General features: G+C 44.0%; 1 long non-coding RNA gene across 1 annotated transcript; it reads left to right on the top strand.

Annotated features, from left to right (window-relative positions):
- The first annotated feature begins 2,553 nt into the window (after positions 1 to 2,553).
- LOC149445928 (uncharacterized) lies at positions 2,554 to 5,305 on the top strand. The gene is made up of 2 exons (XR_016306289.1): positions 2,554 to 3,749; positions 3,839 to 5,305. It is a non-coding gene; the product is annotated as an uncharacterized LOC149445928 (long non-coding RNA).
- Positions 5,306 to 6,235: the final 930 nt, after the last annotated feature.

A 6,235-nucleotide genomic window follows, 5' to 3' on the forward strand; every position in this document is an offset into this window, starting at 1 on the left:
AACTGATAGGTGATGATGTCTGGAGAAGGGGGGGGGCAGACATAGCTGGGGCTCCCCCATCACCCCCCAGTGTTCCCCCATCTGCCCCCCCACCAGTCCATGTCTTCCAGACCCCCCCTCTTCATCAGGCAGCGGCTGCTCCCCCCCCCCCCCCCGGCCTGCACAGGGTACAGCTCATTGCAATCAAAATAAATGAAGAAAAATGTCCAAATCGTGTCCAAGTTCTGCCCAACAATGCGCTGATTGTCTGAGTTCTCCAATCCTCCCACTTCTTCCAGAAGAAGTCTTCAGTGCCACAATCCTGGGCCATCCTGGTGTCATCCGGCCCTCAGAGTTTAGCCAATCCTCACATCTGGCCGCTCCATGACACCCTTTTCCCATCGATTCACTTTTGCTGCGATATTACGCTCCTTTCCAGCGGGACAAAAGTGCATTCAACTATTTCCCTCCTATAACTCCTAGAAGACTTTTCACATCCTTGAGCTGCGATTTGTAAAGTCCTACATGCTGCATTTTTTGGTGCGCTTTCCAAAAGTGCGCCAGAGATGTACCTTTCATTTCACTTAATGGGAAACGCACCAAAAATGCACCCAGGGTATGTTTTTAGGTGACTTTTTGAGGTCATGTGGCAGAAATATGCTGGTTGTTAAGAAGCGGACACCCACCGGCGTCCTTAACAACCAATGAATAGCTGGTAGTTAAGGAGCCAGTACCTGATGATGTCCTTAACAACCAGCTATTCACCAATATGCGCTGTAAAGCAACACATTTAACACACACCATGCGTTTTTTTAAAATGAAGAGTGTGTTTTTGAAGCACTGCGGAGTGAAAGCAGCCTTAGATTTCATGTTTGGCTTTTTTCTTCTTTTTAACCTGCTGAAGTTATATTAAATCACATTTATAACAAAACCACTGATAGGCAGGTGTCATGACCGAGGAGAAGCTCTGAGTCTCTTCTGTCCAGGGGTGGACTGACCATTCAAGCACTCGGGCGCTGCCCGAGGGCCCGGGGTCAGTAGGGGACCCCATGAGATGCCCCTGGTACCTTTCATTGGCTTTTTCATAGGCCTTTTTGGGTGTGGGCGAGGACACAGGGGCCCCATGATCCCCTATTGCCCGGAGGCCCCATGAGTTGTCAGTCCACCCTTGCTTCTGTCATCAATGCTTCCCCCTCCTGTCATCTGTCATGTACAGGGAGTCGCACAGGTCAGCATACCTTTACAGCTCCTGCCGTGTGCCATGGCGATGTGACTCCCAGATACATGTGTAGGAGTGATGTCATCAGACTGGCCATTCAAGTGACCATCACACTGTATTGCATTCTTTCCCAGCCTTCATGGTCAGGAAATCTGCCACCGGGGACTCGGAAGTGACAGCACTTCTGGGTCATCACCCGCTGAACCGGTCCCAGATCCGCAGATGGGCAAGCGGAGCCTGGGAGACATAGCGGGAAGGGGGGCGGAGGCTGGCACTGTAGTGGGCTTTGTGGAAGCAATCGGGCAGTAGCGCAGCTGCCCAAATGCTTCCACTTGACAGATGAGCCCTGCTGCTTGCCCGCAACAGAGCTAAAGGTTAAAAAACACTACCTCCGCAGTGCCCTATATGTCACAGGCGTCGGGCCCCTTTCCTAATTCACATCAACACAACTGTGTATTGCTATCAGTTAAAAACAATAAATATGTGAGCAGCGCTAGTGCTTCCTAAATATAACCTTTAGCCCTGTGAAATTTGTGAGATGATCAGCATAAAGGTACAATAAGTGACATAATCTTCATAAAGACTAGTGAATGGGGGGGGGGGGGGGGGGCATGAAGAGATACTGATGTGGTGGATTATGTACCATTATTACTGGTGACCTCATGCAAAGCTGTGGTGTGGCGCCATCTTCTGGTTATAATAAATATTGCGATTTATGACCCTATATCAGTTAAAGTGATTGTAAAGGCTGAAGGTTTTTTACTTTCATGTATTCTATACATGCAAGTAAAAAACCTGTGTGTTGCTTCCCCCCAACCTGCCCTAAAACTTACCTGAGCCCTGTGCACAGGAGCCTCCACTCTCCCAGGTCTCTCTCTCGCTCATTGGCTGACACATTGCAGCTTGAACCATTGGCTCCCACTGCTGTCAATCACTGCCAGTGAGGAGAGAGCAGGGGCGGGGTTTAGCTGTCTCAGGAGTGAGTAGGCTATGGGGGCAGGAGGGAGGAGCCCGGAGTGCTGGCAGGGGACCCAAGAAGAGGAGAATCGGTGCTGCTCTGTGCAATACCATTGCACAGAGCAGGTAACTATGACATAAATTATAATCAAAACTTGTGAGCTGCTATACCGCTTACTATGTGCCAAACAGAAACTTGCAAATTAGTAGATTGCCCGCACCTAACACATACTCATACCAATGTGTCTATTTAATTATAAATACCAAATTGTGCCATGCTCCACTGTTATCAATATAATGTGAATCATATATATATATATATATATATATATATATATATATACATGCCCAAATAACATTTAGTGCAGTATTACATGAATCCACTGTGAATAAAAAAAAGTCCATATATAATTCTTCAAAAAGTCTTGTGTTCACTTAAATATATACATTCTGTGCTTCTTAATACACCTTCTGTGTGAATACACCTTAAATGCGTGCACCCCTACCGGTTGTGTTCTCACCTCAAGTATATGACCAAACCGTTAAGCGAGGTCGTATAAAGCCTGTGTCCCTTTAATTACACCAAATATGGATGAGATGGTGTCCTGCTGAGTGGGATCCCTTTCGTTCATCAGTTGGCTCTCCTCTCACGGTGGATATGTTAAGAGTAACTAGATCATAGTGCTTTATCCTTAAACAAGCATTTATTGATAAAAAGTAGTACACTCATTTGATCAATGTACAGAAAGGGCTTTGTGGAAAAAGTATTGCCTCCTGAATATGGCAGCATTGAAATTCTGTGTGTAACCAGCTGGTATCAGTATGGAACCATCAAGCGTTTTGACGTCAAAGCCCCTCCCGTATGCGTTACGCCACCGGGTCATGTGACTTCATCATGGGGAAAGCTGTCTTTTTTTTTTTTAGTTTATTTCAGTTGTTTGTAATGACTGGTTGTGACAAGTCCCTTATCCTAAAGATCCCACGATAAAGGTTCCACCTCATCCTCAGTAGAAATTCCCTTCAATCTGCTCTCTGAACTCTCCTCACTGAGCTCTCTGCCGTGTAACTTCAGCTCTCTGCTGCCTTTTTCTGAATTCTCAGGCAAGCTTTATAAATTCAGCACTTTGAATGGATGTAGAGAGGAGAAGACTGCAGATAGACAGGTGCAACTTATGTAGATGGATTTTTCTTCTCTATATATCACCTGAGACCGGTCACTTCACTGGGTAAATGTAAGCATTTACAACCACTTTAAGCTACTTGGATTGAAATTTGGCTGGTTTAGCAGGGACCAGCCAAGATTCAATCCATGTATGGGCAGATTGATTGTACCCAAGTTGATCAATCGATCGACTTGGATACAACCAGCCTGTTGGTTTTTTTTACATTTTTCTTCAGAATATGCCATGTGTTGCAGTTTTCATGTTGAAGATAGTTTGATACAATATCATTTTTCTTCTTCCAGGTTCATTATTAAGAGTTGAAACGTGTGATTCCAGGAATTCTGGAAGTTTGATCTTAGTAGCCCCTGGGAAGCAGTCCCAGTCGACCTGGAGGCACAAGAAAGCCCAAAGCTGGAGGTTTCAGATAAAAAGTAGGAGTGGGGGTGGACACTGTGGACCACTGTATTGTGCTGTACTTGTACATAAAATAAACTTTCATTTTTTTTTTTTTTTAATACAGGAAAATGAGTTCATGTGAAGACATCAGGGTACTAATTTAGAAGGGTCCTGGGTAAGGTAACTACAAGGGGGATCTCTAACAGACTTGTATGTCCCTGCTTTGTATTGAAAATCAACATCTGAGTTGGTTATACCAACATCAATGTCAGTGCTGGTAATGGAGCATATACAGCAATAGTTTTACTTGGTCAAATACAATTATTCAAAAATAAGTTTGATGTACAATCAGGTGAAAGTGTTCAGACAGCCACACATATGAAGTTGTAAGAATGCCAATTGTACCATTGTGTGCTCATTGGCTTTTCCCTAGGGTCAGCATCTCTATCTCTGGGGCTAAAGCTAGCCCTGCTGGTATAATTTTCTAAATCCAGTAGAAATCCAATCAAGACATAGAATGGAGAACCTCCACTGCTGGCTATTGTATTCTGGTGCAGCTGCCTAAATACCTTAAAAGTGCATCTGATAGGCTGAAATTCGGAAGGCCAAATTTGAAGCCATGCGTGAGGTAGATTTAAAGGGAGAATATGTTACGAACGCTGCTAAGTTAAGCTGGCCATAGATGGATGGATTATTATTGTTCTTTAGCCAGCAGACTGAATGGAAGAAAACAAACGAATTCCAATATCCACACTCGAGAGGACAGAGGAATCTTTCCAGCTGAGATATTGTGTTATAACAGCTAGGACTCTCTACTATCAGAATACACTGATCAGCGCCTGCAGCCCATTCCTTTCTAATGCTGATAAAGAAATATTTTCCAACAAGCCTGTTTGACAGAAGTCAATAATTAAATTGACTTCTGGCGAGGGGGAGCCGCCCCACATGGATCAAAATTCAGCCAGTCCCCGCTGAACCAGCCGAATTTTGATCCATCTATGGCCAGCTTTACTTACATGTCTGCTTTATTTTTTTTGAGACAAGATGACAAACTGAATTGCCTACTAGTTGGGGTGTTTTGGCATAGTACATCCTATATATATATACAAACTGGGAGCACAGGAAATCCCTTGGAAGCCCCAATGCCTCATTTGGCTGTGTGGATTCAAGCGGTCACCCACTGATGGTGCAATATAAATATACATATATATTTTGGCCATGACTACCCACTAGTGTCTTTTATCTCTTATGGACTCTTGTGGTAAGATTTGCCTTCTGGCTTTGCATCCCTTATGTTGGACTCTTGCTTCTTCTGCCATAGGAGGAGCCTCCTCCGTGATGCATTACTGTCCATAGCAAAAATCCAAGAAATAAGACCCTTTATAATACCTGCAGCAAGTGGAAGGAGCTATGAACTCCACCATCAAGATTTTGTACCCAAGGGACTGAATAAAATATTTGCTTATTGATCCCACCTGCATCTACCAATAGCTGAAATGTCACTTTTTAAGCATCCAGACTTTAAACTGAATAAGTTCCATCATTTTATGTTGACTATTTATGATAATAAATTGGTAAATGTTTAAATGTGGTATTCTAGTCTGTGTGTCATTTTTTTTTTTAAAGGAATATTTTAGAACAGAACTATAATTTCACAATTCACATTTTTGTCCAATTGTGGCAGTTCTGTGGCCGAGCATGATCAGTGCAAGTCTATGGCGTAGTCCTGCAACCACATTCAATGCACAGATTTATGGTGTTAAAACGCCCTCTGCAAAGCAATCCATCGTGGATCTCTTTTCAGAGGGAAGGCAAGGGCTGTTGCACATACAAACGAGCCCTTGGTGCCAGTGTTAGCCAGGCAGCTTGCATTTTTAGAAAGGGGTAAGCTTCTGTCTTTGCTTTGCCTCGGTACTTTCTAGGTACAAGAGCAACAAGACTGGCTGTCTAATATGATGAGAACAAGCTGCCTTTGTTGTCATCATCCTTCTGTGTCTCTTACCGCATGCCTGGCTGTTTTTTTGCATTTCCCCTTCATGAAGACGGCAAAGTGCTCCTCTTTTTACATCTACTCTAATCTAGCCTACACTGTGCAGAATGAGATAGAATGCTGTAAGGGCCTGGATTGGTTGAGTTGCTGCTACCTCTTTCCATTGAGTCCAGTCTTATTGAGCTTATACAGCATCAAAGCCCTGATGAAGGGGGACTGCATAAAACCCCTGAAACATGTGGTCTGTTTTAGGCCATTCTAACAAGGTTTAACTGATATCCTTTCTGAACCCTACAGACCTTGGTGTGGCACAGACTGCTATTTTTATGTTTTTGGATTTCTTTCCAGACCCTCATTGGGGATCTCTCTGCCTTATGGGACCATCCTCTGAAGCTAGTTAGCATGACTAGCCGAATGGGTCACTTGCAGTATTGTGTAAGAGATCTTCAGTTATTACCATCCAATGCATAGATTGCAAGCTATCTAGTATGGAGAAGTGGAGGGTCACAGTACGGTGGTGAGGGGTGCACA

The sequence above is a fragment of the Staurois parvus genome, unplaced genomic scaffold (assembly GCF_062004578.1).
Source record: "Staurois parvus isolate SC_StPar_1 unplaced genomic scaffold, SC_StPar_1.0 ptg000704l, whole genome shotgun sequence".
Taxonomy (NCBI): Eukaryota; Metazoa; Chordata; class Amphibia; order Anura; family Ranidae; genus Staurois; species Staurois parvus.